Genomic DNA, 18,617 nt, shown 5'->3' with positions numbered 1-18,617 from the left:
AGTCTCTTTAGGCAAAGTTCCGAAGATACTGGCAGCGTTCCCCCTTTGAATAGCTAGACTAATTCTAATTATTATTATCATAAATAATGTTAACCCCGATTTGTTAGTGTTTATTTAAAATATTATGTAGGTAAATTTATGACATCAGAAAATCATTTAACTAAAGTACTATGGAAGTTGACTGGATTATTTTAAATTTTAAACAATTGAGATGCAATTAAATGAAAAGCAATGCAACAAGATGAAATGAAATCAAAGCGCAGTAAAATGGTAAAAATGTACGCAGATTTCAGTGGATTTTTTTGGAAGACCCCAAGAAACCAATTCCTGCGACTTTGATTAATTTTCGGACACTTGTGCCCTTTTACTGATACTAAATGCAGTAGTAAATGTTAGTAGGCTAACATTATTACAATGTAAGCCTAAATAAACACTAAAGTAATAAAATAAAACAATTCACATAGCTCTGGCCCTACAGTTCGAGCCACAAAATCTACCACTGACTCATAATGATATCTCCGTAACTGTTCGTCCGATAAACTACAAAAGTATTGCATAGTTAAATACTTTTTCGACATTTATTTTTTTAAATTTATAACATATCCTATTAAGAATTATTTTTTCGTTTATTTGGCCCTGATAGCTGTATTACGGTGCAGAAAATCCGCCGAAACTTTTACTGGTGGTAGGGAACTTTAATATGTAGTTTACTATAATATTTTTTTAGTTATCTAATAATTTTAGTTTATAAGTTAAAATTATAGGTTGGTCATAATTTTGATGCAGCACCATGAACCTAAGCTGATAATACTAAACTTATAATAAACATAAGCCGATAGTCGACTAAGCCGAGAGACAAGACATTGCAATAGGAAAACATGATTCAAACATTTCATTGGACTGATATTACGAAGGGTTATATTCAAAGGAATTCCAAAGCGAATTCGAACCACGTGCCCGCTGACAGAGTACGAAATGCATTAGTTTGAAAGCTTCCAGACTCGTGTATCGGTCTTAAGTAATTCGTAAATACTTACAAATAAACATAGAATCCTATTTTGAATAGATGTGGCGACGAGATTACAATTAATCTGATTTTACTTCATTGATATATGGTTATGGTTTCTGGCGCTTAATATCCGTGCATTCCAAACTAATTTAGATACTTTGAAGTTTTCCGTTTCATATGCCAGGGTCGGTAGCGACATTTACGTCGTGAAGTTCATGGGCCACAGTGACCACTTAACTCCTGGAAATACGTAAAGTTTTTCACCTATATATGCATTGAAAAGACCTGAACTATGCTGAAGAATAGACAAGACGCTAAGGTGCAAGTATGTATGTTAACTGTAGAGTATGTGTAATAATAATAATGCGTACAGCCCACCAAGTTTCTCGCCGGATTTTCTCAGTGGGTCGCGATTCCGATCTTGAGGTAGATTATGCGTATCACTGCCCTTACTAGGGCTAGTGTTAGCTAATTCTCTCAAGTTGAGACCGTGAGTTGATCCGTCGGTCGGGGCGTTGCTGGAATAGCCTTTTAGGCTACCCGCGGAAAAGTAAATGGTGGGTAAATTTTTATTCTTTATAATTGTTTCGCAGATGGGCGAACGAGCTCACGACCCACCTCGTGTTAAGTGGTCACCGGAGCATATATACAACACAGCGCGGCTTGATACATGATGTGTAAGTTTCAATTGTATACCTATATTACCATGGCTGTCCCACCCCTCAAACTTCACACTTTTTTTTTGCTTAGATGGGTGGACAACTACAACGTAAATGCGCCACCCACCTTGAGATATAAGATCTAAGGTCTCAAGTATAGTTACAGCGGTTGCCCCATGATTCAAACCGAAACGCATTACTGCTTCAAGGCAGAAATAGGCAGGGTGAAGGTATCTATCCGCACGGACTCACAAAAGGTCCTATCACCAGTAAAAGTAAAGTAAAAACACTGTGAAGACTTAGCGAACTATTTACATGAAACCAATTGTTGCTTAATTAAAACATGGTTAGTACTAATAAAAATTTAAACGTCGTGTTCATAGAGTCGCTTTTCGTTTGAATGTATTTATAGCATTATCCACATTAATGACACAAAACTATACTCATATAGCTAAAGATGCAGGAATTTTACAAGCAAAACTAGTTTCATGGTCTAAGATTCTGTCAATATTGCTTATTAAATCCTTGTTCCGGCTTTGGCTAGTTCGTTTTCGTATTGTCCGAGTTATAGCGTTTTAAAAAAAAAGGTATCAGCTTTTTACATCTACAGATTGTAGGTCAGACTAATAACACAACACAAAAGATAATTCCTAACAGAAATTAAAAACACGCTTGTGGAGTGTTATAAGATTCCGACTGATGCTTACAAAACTGGATGAAACATTACAAGAGTTTGCATTGTATGGTACAACGTACGCTCAGATTACCTTCTATGATGAGAAAAAAAACAAAAAAATCGTATGGCGTTCGGGGACTGCCGCGGCAAAGTTATTGCATAGCATTTTTTTTCAACTTATGCAATTAAAATTAGACAATAATAATTTAATATTAAAACAATAATAAAATAAAACTACGCTATAATTTATAAATATTAACAAAAGCAAAACATTAACTGTTCCCTTCACACTAGACCGCGCGAGAGAGAGATGGGCAGACTTTTCATGATGCGCATGCAGTGCGACGTAACGCCGCGCGCTTATTCACAAATACTAGACAAGCGCAACGTGTGAATGTGTTGAACGCGAGCTACATGGTCGGCGGAGTGGGGTTGTTAGGTTTTATTTTCGTTACAGAATTTCTTGATTCGGTCGTCGCGCTCAAAGCCCGCGGCAAAAGTTATGGAATGGCTTAAAAAAATGTCGTAGTGCCTCAAGCTCCCGACTTGGTAGACTGGTTCTGGTCCAGCGGGGTATTCCGGGTCACCAGCGGCACTGTTTCGCTGGCCCGACGGGCTGCCGTACAGAGACGGCCGACATTTCAGAACCTTTGATTCGCCTCGAAGGCTTTGTCGGCCGGGCGTCCTTGGGGTGAGGTGCGCCGTCTGGTTGTAGTGTTAACCGCGGTAACTCCCTTACCTCATCCTAAGTGACGACGTTGTTGGTACCTATTGACTCTGGTAACTACTTAACGCTACGCGCCGCGAGCTCTTCTACACATTTGGTCAAGAAAAAAGTAATGGATTGTTGTGAAAAGTCGGTTTACGGACGACAGTTTTACGAGATAATGTCAATAGCAGAACTATTCGAACTGCTAGCTCTGTCGTCACGCGAGAACAATGTGTCACAAGCCAATGAGGGTCCGAGGGATCTGACAAGACATGTTTAGGACGACGGCGACTTTGCGTTGCCCCGTCGCCTGGGTAAGATATGAAGATTCAACGAAGCATTGCTCTTGGTAAGGAAAATGTTAGCAGATTTTAGGCAGCGTGTCTCAGGCTGAGTCCGGTGAGCTCACCCAGCACTCATTATGAGAATAGTCCTTCTAGGCTAATGGCGATTAGGATGGCAAAAAAAACTCTAATTTATTTTCCGTAATGCCAATACTAGACCCACACCTTTCGTGTCAAGCGGTGGTTGGGTCGAACAATCGATTTCACCGGTGGACGGAGAGGCTCTTAGCCTTTTACTGTAACGGCTTCGAGCGGATTTAGTTGTATAAACTATGATTTTCAGTTTTCAGAGGTTTTACGGTAACTGCATTTCTGAAGTGAAATCGGAAAATCTTTTGGTTGAGTTAGCCCGAGGGATTTGACGCTACACGTTTGATGTGGTTTTACCGGAATTCGAATTTAAAAAACAAACTCATTGGATTTCTATAAAAATGTACGTTAATAAATTGGTTTAGAAACCAATAATTGGGAGTCCGCACGGGTAGGTACCACTACCCCGCCTATTTCCGCCGTGAAGCAGTAATGCGTTTCGGTTCGAAGGGTGGGGTAGCCGTTGTAACTATACTGAGATCTTAGAACTTATATCTCGAGGTGGGTGGCGCATTTACGTTGTAGATGTCTATGGGCTCCAGTAACCACTTAACACCAGGTGGGCTGTGAGCTCGTCCATCCATCTAAGCAATAAAAAAAAAAAAAAAAATATATATTGTAATTTTTGCTTTCAGTTTATTCGACTTTTTTTTAGTTAGTGGAATTATTGTCAGCCCTAAACGATTATAGTTACCCCTGGGCTGACCCAGGCCGACCTGGGTAGGTCATGTATCTGGAATCCATCTTGGATGAATCCAAGAGCTGTCGTCTATATAGTACTAAGCTAGGCACTGAAACTGCCGCGTTCATTCTCGGCAGCTCATATCCTCATTATCCCCATAATCTGAATGCGGAGTACACTATGTTTTTATAATAAGGTGACTTTTTACAAAACTCGCATACGTCCGACCATGATTTATACCTTTGTTTTTCTTGCACGCGGCCCGTACCCATATAGACTCCCCAAAAATTCTTCAATCTGACTTCATTAGGTTATCGATTTTTAGTGATAAAAAAATTACTTGATATTACTAAGTAAAATCAATACTTCCAATAGAAATCAATAAAAAATTAGTAATAAAATACATATAGTTAAATTTATCTCTAGCGAATTTATTGTGAATAGTTCAACGGTGCTAGAACTATCCGTAAATACTTTGGTAGCAAGTCAAACTTGTTACTTGGTTACTCAATTAGGTCTTGATAGGATAGTTAGGGAAAGTTAATCGGTATCTTGGCCAAGCGGGATTAATTTATTACGAATATCCACTTCGGTGAACATTGTTGAAAGTTTTTGTCTACATAAATATTTCTACTAAAATTGAATTAAAGTAAATGATGTATGACACTGTATTGACATTAGTTGAGGTTGAAATATAAGGTCGAAATGAAATTACAAATTGTATTGTTACGCGCTGGGGTTCGGGATAAATAAAATTTCACCAAAGCACAACTTAAAAACTGTATTCAACACTTAAAACACTTACTTTAAAACACTCAACAAACACTTTAAAACTCTCAATTCGCTTATTCCGCTTCGCTTCAGGTGATCCGTTCGTTGTTTCGCTTCGAGTAGTTCCGATTACTGACTGACTGCGAGCCATCCCTACAACTCTATTATAGCCGATACATCATCCCTAGAATTATCGAGAATATTCCACACCTTTCTAGAACCCGTTTCCGCTAGCTGTCAATAGATGACGTTGTACTTCTTGAGCTTACTAGATGCTTCTAGGTCCTTCGATATTCTTTCGACTATTCGGCGATAGATGGCGTTACTCTAACCGGCGTAACAGTATAGTTAAAAACAAGATTTAACACACCGCTTCGCTTGATTTAATGTACAAACAATTCGCATTCACGCAATTTGTCATTTTCTGTATCCCTAATAACGTGTATGCAAAATCTCAACGGTCGAGTAGTTAAAACGCAAACGCGCGACAAACAAGCTCTTATTTCGCATTTATATCAATATATTAGTATGGAAAATACAGCTATTTACTGGTGGTAGGACCTCTTGTGAGTCCGCACGGGTAAGTACCACCACTCCGCCTGTTTCTGTCGTGAAGCAGTAATGCGTTTCGGTCTGGAGGGTGGAGTAGCCTTTGTAACTATACTTGAGACCTTGGAACTTATATCTCAAGGGGGGTGGCGCATTTACGTTGTGGATGTCTATGGGCTCCAGTAACCACTTAACACCAGGTGGACTGTGAGCTCGTCCACCCATCTAAGCAATAAAAATAAAAATAAAACTTATATCCCAAGGTGGGTGGCGCATTTATGTTGTAGATGTCTATGGGCTCCGTTAACCACTTAACACCAGGTGGGCTGTGAGCTCGTCCACCCATCTGAGAAAAAAAAAGCATAACAAAGGGTAACATTGAACGTAAGATAATCATGGAACATAAGATATTTGACAGATGCTTGAATCTAGCTAAAGATATTCTCAAGATACGTTTGTCAATATGCAAGTTTCGAAGAATAAGATTTGGCTCACATCACTTCGAATCCTCCCGAGTCACTCTCGGCTTTTAGATATTCCAAGCACCGGTCACAGTTTTCGTTCGATGGTGCGAGGGGTCGCAATCTAGCCCGCAGACACAGCCCACTGAGTTTCTCGCTGGATCTTCTCAATGAGTCGCGATTCTGATTCAATGGTAGATTCAGCAAAGCACTGCTCTTGCTCGGACAGAACTTAGCAAAGACTTTCAGGCTGATCCTAATGAACTCTCCTAAGCATTTGGTGAAGCTCCTGAGGTTACTAGAAGTTGGTTTGGGGAAAAAAAAACTTGGACCGTCGGTCTACAGAGTAATTTCCCTCGCTCAGTAAAAGAAATTCCTATTAGACGCTGGCCCCAAACAGCAGTTGCAGGTACAAATTAATACACATACATAATATATGTGGAATTCGAGTCATTAGTAAAATAATTCAACAATATATAAACTTGTAAATGTATACAATTAGACATACATACATAGTCTACATGGGGCACAATAAAATGAAAGTGACAAGCAGATTGTGCCAGAGCATAGCCTTATTATTGTTACGCGCTGGGGCTCGGGAAAATTAAAACTTTTACCGGAGCACAAATCAAACTGTATTAAGCATTTAGAACACCTTACAATTCGTAATTTACTTCTTTCGTTTCGCTTCGAGTAGATCCGATTACTAACTGCCTTCGTGTCATTTCTGCAATGCTTTTATAGCCGATTTGACATCTCTACAATCATCCAGAACATTCCTCGCAAGACCAGTCGTTTCGATCGTCGTCAGATCGACGGTTTTAATTTTACATCTTATTTAAGGAAACACATCCGTCTTGTGTATATATGCCGGCGCGCCGACAGATATGGCTGAGCGGTATTTTCAGTCATCACTCGAATTCGATTGAACTCAGTTTAGTCAATAAAACTTATTGAATAATAATTATTGAAACTCTACACACACAGCTGTCACAATGACAGGGTAAACCGACAGTTTCGTTCCAACATACCGACAGACCGACTGACTGACTGCCTGAGACTCACTGACTGAGACGGACCGACCGTCCGACACGGACTGAATGACTGTCTGACACGGAATGAAACGACTTTTTTTTTCCTACCTATGCTGGTAGCCTTGAGAGGTTATTCCAGCATAACCTTAACAAGTAGGTGAGCTCACGTGGCTCAAACCTGACGACGTTGCTAACACCAACCCTAGCAAGAGTCGTGCTTCGCAGAATCTACCACCGGATCGGATACGCGACCCACTGAGAAGATCCGGCGAGAAACCCAGTGGGCTGTGTCTGAGGGTTAATTTACTCGTCGAGCCCTTCGTCGCAAGCGACGGGTTCGACGAGGACGGTGACCGGTGCTTGTAGTGCCTAAAAGCACCGTTAATAGATCTGGAGGATCCGTGATGACGTGCTTTGGGCGACAGAAACGACTCTGTCCACGTACCGCCATTTTATACTCTGTCGTTACGGAGTCTACCCTACATTTTTGTGATATTTATCAAAACAACACTTGATCATTTAAAATAATCAAAACAACGTCTTAATATTACTAAAAGTAGTTATCCACGACATGTACGTTTGAATTACGAATCGCGCAAACTTGGATCGTTAACTTAATCTACAGTTTTAGAAACAGCCGAGTTCGAAGCCTCTCTTCCATTAAGCGGACCTCGAACGAGCAGCCATCCGATAAGTCGAAACTGGGCGAGCCACTCCGAGCTCCAGCTCTCAAAGAAGATTACAATTTACCAACTTATCACTTGACTTGTCCACTCGAAAATGTCTGCGAAACTTGCGGACTCCGGTCTAGTTGGAGGCGGTGAGCGGGTAATTCACAGGAGGGTTACCGAAACAGAATTAGGCAAGTCGTAATTAATAGTGCTAAGAAGCGTTGTTAGTTCGCATGGTTAGATATCAACATTCTGCAGTGAAGCACTCGTGCCTTCGAGTTTGAATTGGGGGAGTTTTAGTATAATGTCAGTTAAAGTTCTTTTTTTTTTGCTTAGATGGGTAGACGAGCTCACAGCCTAGCTGATGTTAAGTGGTTACTGGAGCCCATACACATCTACAACGTAAATGCGCCAACCACCTTGAGATATAAGTTCTAAGGTCTCAGTATAGTTACAACGGCTGCCCCGTCCTTCAAACCGAGACGTATTACTGCTTCACGGCAGAAATAGGCAGGGTGGTGGTATCTACCCGTGCAGACTCACAAGACGTCATACACCACTTGAGTCTACGACCCGTGAGAACATTATAAAAAAATCTTAAAAGTACTTATTACAAAATTATGATTTATCTTAGAGCAGGCAGTTTATCTTAGAGCAGGCGATGTGTAAATATAAATTTAAAAAGGCATAATTAATTTAAAACAAAAGCTAAAGTTTTCCGATAATTAACAATTTTCCACGAAATGATAATTACAGCACTTCGTTGCCCCCTGACAGAAAATATCGATCGTGTTCATAGTAATGGTTTACATAATAACTATCATAAAACAATATATTCACGACTATTTCCCATAACGGGAAAGCAGACATAGTGATGGATATGTTATCCATTAATACACCAGATAGATTGCGACATCATGATCCCTTCACGTCTATGTAATTCAACAAAAGTACAAGTCATTTCTTAATTTTCTTATCAAGAACTTCACGTCATGCATTACCCTCGTATTTCTCCAACAAAATTTATGTAGGCACATTTTTCCTGGAGGTGCAATAAAATTTGAATAAATGCCCTATTTCAGAGTTTATTTTTTTGTTGTTTAGAATTACGCCGGCAATGGAACCGCGTCTCCATCGAAGACCCTTGTCCCACCCGAAGACAGTAATAGACCATTAGAAGTACTTATTGAGGCCGATGTCCAAATAAAAATATTTTTATTCTCGTCGAAACGACTCCTGTTTATTTGACCATTCGTTTACATTTAGTTGCGATTCACGCGTGGTGTGTAAATCTTTATAGAGCGAACTTGTTTTGCCTTTGAATGGGAAACGATAGTAATAAATATAATGGAAATATATCAGACATTTAAGAGTTTCATCATTACATAGTATCAAACAAAGCCACTTTCTCTGTCCCTATATCTGTCTGTCCCTATGTATGCTTATTTTTTTTTTTTTTTTATGATTGAAGGATTACTGGTGGCCCGGAGGCCTTTCCAGTTTCACCAGGACAGGTGGGCGAGATGCTTAAATCTTTAAAGCTACGTAATGGATTTTGATGCGGTTTTTTTTAATAAATAGAGTGATTGAAGAGGAAGGTTTATATGTATAATAAATAAATAATAAATAAATAAGCCTTTATTGCTGTTAGAGTTTAACTTATTTAACTAAATATAAAATGTTAAAAATAGAGGTAAGAAAACTATAAATAAAATTAACTTATACTAAAACATATCTCGGCATTCGGCTTATCTCTCCTCTAAACAGGTTGTCTTTCGACAAAGGCCTCCTCTAAGGATTTCCATTTGCTTCTGTCCTTTGCTGTACATAACCATTCTGGCCCAGCTACTTGCTTCAAGTCCTCTTCCCATCGCTTTGGCTGTCTTCCTCTAGTTCTTCTGTTTTCTCTAGGGAACCATTCCGTTATTATTCTGGTCCATTTCTCTTTCTTTTCTCTCATCATAATAATATGTCCCGTCCAGCGCCATTTTAATTTTCTGCATATTGATTGAACTTTTCCAAATTTAGTCTCTCCTTTGATCTTTTTTAGTTCTATTTTATCCTTTCTTCTTACCCCCAAAACACTTCTCTCTATCCCATTCTGACATATATTCAATTGTATAATAACATCCATTAAATAGTGGAGAAATCAATTATAAATTACAGTTTCCGAAGCGAAGCGAAGCGAGGGCGGGTCGCTAGTTGTATATAAATTACGATAAATGCTATTTGAAAGTATGTTTACTTTGGAATTCATTGGTCTACATCATTGGTTAAAAAATACAAAGGTAACCAATAGATTAAGTTAATTACCGGTAATTCCTCACTTTCTATACTTCTAAAATAGTAAAAACGGGGCTTAATTCTTCGATTTCGATTTGACATTGAGGCCCATCATTAATAAACTTCACAAGATGACACTCTAAGCTGAGTTCATTTCCTGAAATCGGTCCAGCCTATAAAGAGCATACACACATCGATTTTTATGTATAAAGATTAGCTTTCTGCCTGAAGCTTAATTTGCGTGGAGTTACACTACATACATTTGAAATAGCGTTGTGAGAGATCCGTGTTCAGCGTAAAAGCCCATACAAACAAGATGAATATACTCTTTGACTTTGACGTATTTATGAGGTCGAATTAAAATTACAAAATCATGAAAATAATGACTGCCTTATTCAAATCGATATGCATGATTATTTTGTGACATAAATAAGACCAGTGCACGTTAATTAGGCATGTAGTTGCTTTCGCACTAAAAAAGTAGTGTTTTGTGGTATTTCCGGTAACAATAGTGACTATCGATTGGATTTGGAGCTTAGTTTTGTACGTAGTGGGATGAAAGGTATAAGGTCTGTATTATTTTCCAGGCTTCAAAATACTTATTTTGTTATTGAATTTCATCAAAACCGGTGGTTTGGGCATAAAATTGAACAGGCGGATATAGTTACTTTACTTTTTATTTTTGAATTAAGCGATTCTCTATGATACAATGATGATTAAACATTTCAATGATACAAAGCCAAATATTCTGTTCTATATAAACTAAACTCTGTCTACTTGTGTAAACTACATTAAAATCGATTCAATATTGCTTACACATGCGCGAACAAACAAACATAAAATAACCTTAAAAATCACTTGTTTATTTTCTATCACTCTTCTTTAGTACTATTTTTATTTTAATTTTTTTAATATACAGACACACCGGATCCTAATGTTTTCATTAAAAAAACATTAAAGCATTGACTGACTCGTTGACGCAGTAGTTAGCGGCTGTGATTGTTGCGCCGAGGGTCGTGGGTTTTTTTTATTTATTTATTTATTCAACTTAATGCACATAAGTACAATGGCGGACTTAATGCCTGAGGCATTCTCTACCAGTCAACCAAGGGTGGTGTAGAGAATCCTGTGGTAGGTGCATAACTTAATGTGAAACAACCAAACTACATTATACAATATACAAACACATACACGGTATATATATATATTTATATATAATCACACAAACAACGTACACAATTTTATATCATGATAATAATATAAAATTTACACATATATCTATATATAATCTCTATCATATACTCATATATTCACATACATATTCATATACACACTTAAACAAAAATATAACAAAGAAATAGAACCACACATACATACATATATAGTACAAGAAAATAGTATATTGCACAGAACACAAATTGCAGGTCAAATTGTTAAGTTTTTAAGTTTCTCCAGAAAAAGTTGGCGTACCTTTATTTTGAAAGTTAGGCGATCAGTGATCATCCTAACATTAAGAGGAAGTGAATTCCAAAGTTGAACAGATTGAACTACGAAAGACGAACGGACCAAACTAGAGTTGTGCGTGGGACAGTGAAGGAGTAAATTATTAGAGGAACGCAAGTCCTTATCGTGCGAAGAATGTAAATATTTAAAGTACTGAGTCAGATAGGAGGGAGGAGTTGGGCATGTTAGTATAGAATGAAGCGCAGTAAGAGCATGTAGATTGCGGCGCTCGCGTATAGGAAGAAAATTTATTTCGGAGCGGTAAGTAGACACGTGGTCATACTTGCGAAGATTAAAAATGAAACGAATGCAGTTGTTGAGAAGGCGGTCGAGTTTGTTCAAAAGGTCTGCATTCAGGTCAAGATAGCATACATCGCCATAGTCAATTATGGGCAGGATTAAAGCTTGAACAAGCATCAACTTTATCTTGAAAGGGAGAAAGTTCTTGAACCGATAAAGGGCACGCAGAGATCCAGTAACCTTTCGACTAACATTCAACACCTGTACCGCCCAGTCAAGTCTAGAATCCATATACAGTCCAAGGTTTTTGACTGATGGGCTCAGAGGTATAATTGCTCCATTATAAGTTACGGGTGGGAGTGAGCTAAAATCTAATCGTCCCAACAAACGGGGACTACCAATAATAATCGCCTGACATTTGGTTGGATTGACCGTCAAACCAAACCTACCAGACCAATCGCATATAGCCTCCAGATCCCCATTCACTCTGCGAACCGCTTCAGACACACAGTGCACAGTAGCCTGCGAGTACAGCTGTAGGTCGTCAGCGTACAGGTGATACGAACACTGAAGGGACTGAGTTATGAGATTGATAAAGAGAGAGTTTTTTTATGTTTGAAGTATTAATTGTGGCCCTGAGGCCTTTCCAGTTTCACCAGGACAGGTGGGCGAACAAAGGCTCAGCCAGGAGGGATGGGATTTGCTAACAGCTGCCCAAGCTCCTTCGAAGGAGACCTAACAACTCAAGAGCAGTTGCTTCGCGAATGCATCTACTACTAGATCGGAATCACGACACGCTGAGAAGATCCGCTGAGAAACTTAGCGGACTGATGTATGGGTTAGGTGGCACGGCTACCGGGGTCCCTAAGCCTGCTCCTAGTGTTAGAGCTGAAGGCGTCTAATGCAAAAGTTATTGAACCTGATGGATCCTTAAGGACGTGTCTAGGGCATCGACGGTGACTGGCTCCTACGTAATCAGGATTCGGGAAGTAGTCAGCGGCGGCAACGATAAGGCGGTTTTTATGACGCATAGCCTTATTGAAGTACCGTTCCGACGCTGACTTCATATATTTTCGGATCGATTCAAGGCCCAGGTGATCGTTTAGGTCAACGTTCCTCACGAACCATGTAGTTCCGACGGATAATTTGCAAAAGCGGGATTTGGAGGGTGTCTATCTGTGTGCGGGCCGCGTGAGCGAACACCTCATGACGGGCCTTATGCAAGTTGGGATCGATTCCTACATCAGACAAACATTGTGTGATGAACAGATTTGTTTGCTTTTTGTCTGAGTTCTTATTATCTGTATACGTATATATTTAAACACATAAATATGTTTAGCCGTCTCTGCTAACCATAACACAGGGAACCCTAAATTGGAGCCGAAAGACCTTACGCGATTTGTTTTCACTTATTATTATTATTGACTGAAATTTCGAGATTGTTTACATAGAAATAAAAAAAATACATTCACACAAAATTAAACCAAACTACCGGCCCGTATAATAGGTTCACCGCAAACACGATACACCCAAAATAGGTCCCGGTAACATGTTGATCGGATAATAATGGCCCCTGCACTGTGTTGCGGTGCACGGCACGTACGACCCGAATAGGTAATCGAATTTCTAAACTAGCTAAACTAGCTTAAACTAGCTTTGTGTACTGCAGGCGTCGTTGTGCCTAGATTGAACACCCTGATGCGTTTTGGGGGACTAAAACCGAAAACTTGAACGCGAATAATGAAAACTGGCTTTTGTTTTCTTTAAGACTTCAAAAGTTTGTTGAGAAATGAATGTTACAATTCCTGTATTTTCATAAGAACGAATGAACGTAGTGGCCTTATGGATAAGGCGCTCCGAGCATTCGTATCAAGCGATGCAACGGTGTTCGAAGCTCGCTGGCGGATACCAATATTTATTTGTAATGAAATACGTACTTAACAAATTATCACAATTGCCTTACTTTTTTTTGTTTTGTTTTTTGATTCTTTTTATGATTGAAATATTACTGTTAGCCCGGAGGCCTTTCCAGTTTCACCAGGACAGGTGGGCGAGCAAAGGCTCAGTCAGGAGCGGTGGGATTTGCTAACAACTGTCCGAGCGCTTCCGAAGGAGACCTAACAACTCAAGAGCAATTGCTTCGCGAATGAATCTACTACCGGATCGGAATCGCGACCCACTGAGTAGATCCGGTGAGAAACTCAGCGGGCTCATGCATGGGTTAGGTTGCACGTCGACCTCTTTGTGGAAGTCGAAGAGTACGGTTACCGGGGTTTCTAAGCCTCCTAGTGTTAGAGCTGAAGACGTCTAATGCAAAGGGTATTGGATCTGATGGATCCGTAAGGACGTGTCTAGGGAGTCGACAGTGACTGGATCCTGCATGATCAGGATTCGGGGAGTAGTCAGCGGCGGCAGCGATAAGGCGATTATCATGACGCGATTGCCTTCCGCGGTGAAGGAGTAACATCGTGTAATAGAAAATCAAAGCCGCAAAAATTATTATAATTTACGTAATTACTGGTGGTAGGACGTCTTGCGAGTCGCACGGGTAGGTATCACCTCCTTGCTCATATCTGCCGTGAAGCAGTAATGCGTTTCGGTTTGAAGGGTGGAGCAGTCGCTGTACTGTAAAAGCTGAGACCTTAGTACTGTAAACTGAGATCTTGTATAGACAATAATATGAGAACTATGATTTTAAAAATATTTCTCTAAATGCTTTTGCTCATGTAAAATTATGGACAAGTTAATGATCCACTTTTTATCAATTTAGCTATCGGAGCCCACAAAGGCAAGCTCGAAGTCTCGATTGTAATACCAACCCCTATCGACTTATAATAAGTGAGCGCTAACACCAGTCAGAACTTAAAAACAGCTGAAGTTATATTAAACCACACTGTATACAGAAAAATGTATATTTTATTCTTAGAATACAATCCGAACTGGAGAGAATCGCATTTATTCCAATACTTCTGAAGTAAATCTAAAATTTGAAATGCATGAAATATTTCAAGAACTTCCACACCCCTGAGCGCGATGTCTTCGATCTGAGAGGGTAACAAGTCGATTCGTGATCATTGTGGACAGTTTTAACCGATTATTGTAATATTATTTTATTTCAGTGTATTAATATTACGGATTCACTGCTGTCCGAAATATATTATATCCATATTAAAACACTAATTAAATTGATCAATGGAGATTTCGTGTTTTATAGAGGTGGTGAAATTCACGTTCAGATGTCCATGGGCTCCAGTAACTAGTAATGATTTTATAAGAAGTGTTTCAAAAGCTTATTCACCCACATTAAAAAGTAATAAAGAGGGTACATGACTATTCCTATTATTGGACACAGGGTGATTTCAAAATAAAATTATTATAGGAAGTTTAAGTGATGAAGTATGTAATTTAAAAGAGCATTTTTATCGGGCCCATTTGTGAAAAGCTAATGTATAGTTTACACAGGTTGGTAAGCTAATACAAAATCCTCGGTCATGACGAATATAATTGGAATCTTTGAAGGTTATGGGCTTCATTAAAACACGGCTTAGTCCAGCCCTTTCGGGACGATCCGAACCTACCGTTGTTGCGATTTGTACTTATGTATGAATTATAGTTTGAACCTTGGGTTTGTACACAGTGCATTTTAAACAGTGGAATCACTTATTTGCCTGAGGTAGTGACTAAAATGACGGAATTATATTGTGGAAGCCGATTATGTAATTGAAACCTCAAACATTTTCGAAATGTTAAAATACAATGCTACCTGGTGGTAGGACCTCTTGTGAGTCCGCTCGGGTGGGTACCACCGCCCCGCCTATTTCTGCCGTGAAGCAGTAATGCGTTTCGGTTTGAAGGGTGGGGCAGCCGTTGTGACTATACTGAGACTGAGAACTATATCTCAAGGTGTGTGGCGCATTTACGTTGTAGATGTCTATGGACTCTAGTAACCACTTAACACCAGGTGGACTGTGAGATCGTCTACACATCTAAGCAATAGAAAAAAATAAAAATAAACCTGGAACTTTTTTTCCTACCTAAGCTGGTATTAGAGGGTTATGCCCTGTATTTTTTTATTATTATAATGATAAGTGCAAAAATAATTCTTTTGAGATTTTACAGATCAAAACAAGATCTTAATGGAATTCATATAAGGGACTTTAAGTGCAGCGGAATGGCCTTGATTGTGGAGAATTGGGGGGGGGTATCGTAATACGAATTAAGAAGAAGTCTTTTATGTAATTTAAAAACAAAAATTATTAGCAATTTACAAAAACGCACAAGCACTTTGAGGAATGGTAAATTTTAAAGTAAAGCGAGAAACAAAATCAACGAAATTCAACGTCGCCTTTTTACGGGTGGACGAGCTCACAGCCCACCTGGTGTTAAGTGGTTACTAGAGCCTATAGACATTTAGAACGCAAATGCGCTACCCACCTTGAGATATAAGTTCTAAGGTCTCAGTATAGTTACAACGGCTGCCCCACCCTTCAAGCCGAAACGCATTACTGCTTCACGGAAGACAGAAATAGGCAGAGTGGTGGTACCTACACGTGCGGACTCACAAGAGGTCCTACCACCAGTAATTACGCAAATTATAATTTTGCGGGTTAGCATAAAAAAGGTATTCAATCAATAATTGGCTTGAATTAATTTTGTATATTTGTATTGCACGCACTAGGGTCAAATCTAATCGTTCCATAAACTAAACTGTGGTTTCTACCAGTGGCTTTCGAGTTAAATAATTTATTACAGGTGTTGTCGGCCGGGATAGTTCATCTATTGTTGTTCTAATATTATTTATGGGTCACGTTGGTACCGAATCAATAGGCGTGTATTTCTTTTTGAAACTTATTAACCGGAATGACAAACATAGCAGTGCAAGTGACGAATTTGTATCAAACACATACATATTTTGATTGCTGAAGTCCATGGGCGACGGTAACCACTCACCATTAGGTGGGCCGTACGCTCGTCTGCCTACAAGGGCAATAAAAAAAATCGAGGGGTGAAAGGCGAGACAATCCGCTTAACACGTGACATTTATTTTTATTTGTAATTAAAGGTGCGTTTTATTTGGTAGGTATGGGCTAAATTAGTAACTGAGTTTAAGTCGTCGTGGCCTAAAGGATAAGACGTCCGGTACATTCGTGTTGAAGCGATGCACCGGTGTTCGAATCCCGCAGGCGGGTACCAATTTTTCTAATGAAATATGTACTCAACAAATGTTCATGTTCATGCGTTTCGGTTTGAAGGGTGGGGTAGCCGTTGTAACTATACTGAGACTTTAGAACTTGTATCTCAAGGTGGGTGGCGCATCTACGTTGTAGATGTCTATGGGCTCCAGTAACCACTTAACATCAGGTGGGCTGTGAGCTCGTCCACCCATCTAAGCAATAAAAAAAATTAAAAAAAACTGAGTGGTACCATCGAGAGGGGAAAAGATTGAAAGGACGACCGTACCAAAGGTGGGTGGACGATATAAAGGCATTTGCAGGCTCTATGTGGAAGAGGAAATGCCACGACCAAGACTTATGGCAGGATTTGGAGGAGGCTTATGCGAAAGACAAACAATCTTTACCGATGTCTAATGCTTAGAAATTTTTAATTAATAGAATGTACCTAAATATGAATTAAGATTGTTAATAAAGATAAAAGAGATCTTTATTTGGTATCAGCATCAGCAGTTCTATGTTTTTAATTGAATTTCAATTAAGATTATTCCATTCGAATAGCTAAACAAGTTTTTTTTTTACTTTTACGATATTTTTCCAATTTTTAAATGGAGCTCCTGTACAGTTGCAAAAATGTAGCTTAAACCAAATAGCTTTTCACCTCTCAATATGATGTTTATTGGCAATTTGTGTAGATTGGTGTGTGAAGTGCGGGATGAGTGTGATTTATTTGAAGGCAGTAAGTAGTACAATGCTTAGAGATTGCGATATGCATTTTGATGATACGGCAAAGTGTGTACACGCAATCACTATTTTCACTACGGTTTAATCTTGCTTTTGTTATTGCCTTGTCATTATCTATATATTAATACGTGAAGCAAAAACTTTGTACCCCTTTTTACGAAAATTGCGCGGACGGTTTTTTTTTTAATTTTTTTTTATTGCTTAAATGGATGGACGAGCTCACAGCCCACCTGGTGTTAAGTGATTACTGGAGCCCATAGACATCTATAACGTAAATGCGCCACCCATCTCGAGATACAAGTTCTAAGGTCTCGAGTATAGTTACAACGGCTACTCCATCCTTCGAACCGAAACGCATTGCTGCTTCACGGCGGAAATAGGCGGGGGGTGGTGGTACCTACCCGTGCGGACTCCCAAGAGGTCCTACCACCAGTAAAGGTCCTACCACTAGATTAGTATGAAATTTCCTACACTTATAGAGAATATACAGAAGAAGTGCAGAATGCTAATTTTTTTTTTAAATTTTGCATTAAAAACACATTTAACTAAAAAAGTGTGTGTGTCCGCTCCGACGCACGACTGGAGTTTACTGGATATAAAAAATTAAACGAAACAATACGAGAAATAGTTCTATATTACGACAACACGATACACTACAGATTATTAACAAATTAACGAGACACAAAACAAACGACTAACAAATATATGAAAATACAATAATGAGAGAAACGCGCGATCAGTACGAGGCTTTGTGGCGGACTGCCGGCGCAGCAGCCCGGCGTCACCTGCGATAACGCGGCCGCGCGTTGGCTCCTGATTGGCGCGCGCACGCATCACGCAATCAGGAGCCAATCAGGCGCATAACGCATTTCGTGTGACATGCTAGTACGATTTTGGTCCCCATAATTTTCATACCCCGGGCCTATATATGTAAATCGATTCTAAAGGAGTAAACTCCAATAAATAAAACATTACACACACTACCATGTATTTGACACACACACATAGACTCTTTGTTATT

This window comes from Bombyx mori, chromosome 15 (assembly GCF_030269925.1).
Source record: "Bombyx mori chromosome 15, ASM3026992v2".
NCBI classification, from domain to species: Eukaryota; Metazoa; Arthropoda; class Insecta; order Lepidoptera; family Bombycidae; genus Bombyx; species Bombyx mori.
This window is presented reverse-complemented; position numbering follows the sequence as displayed.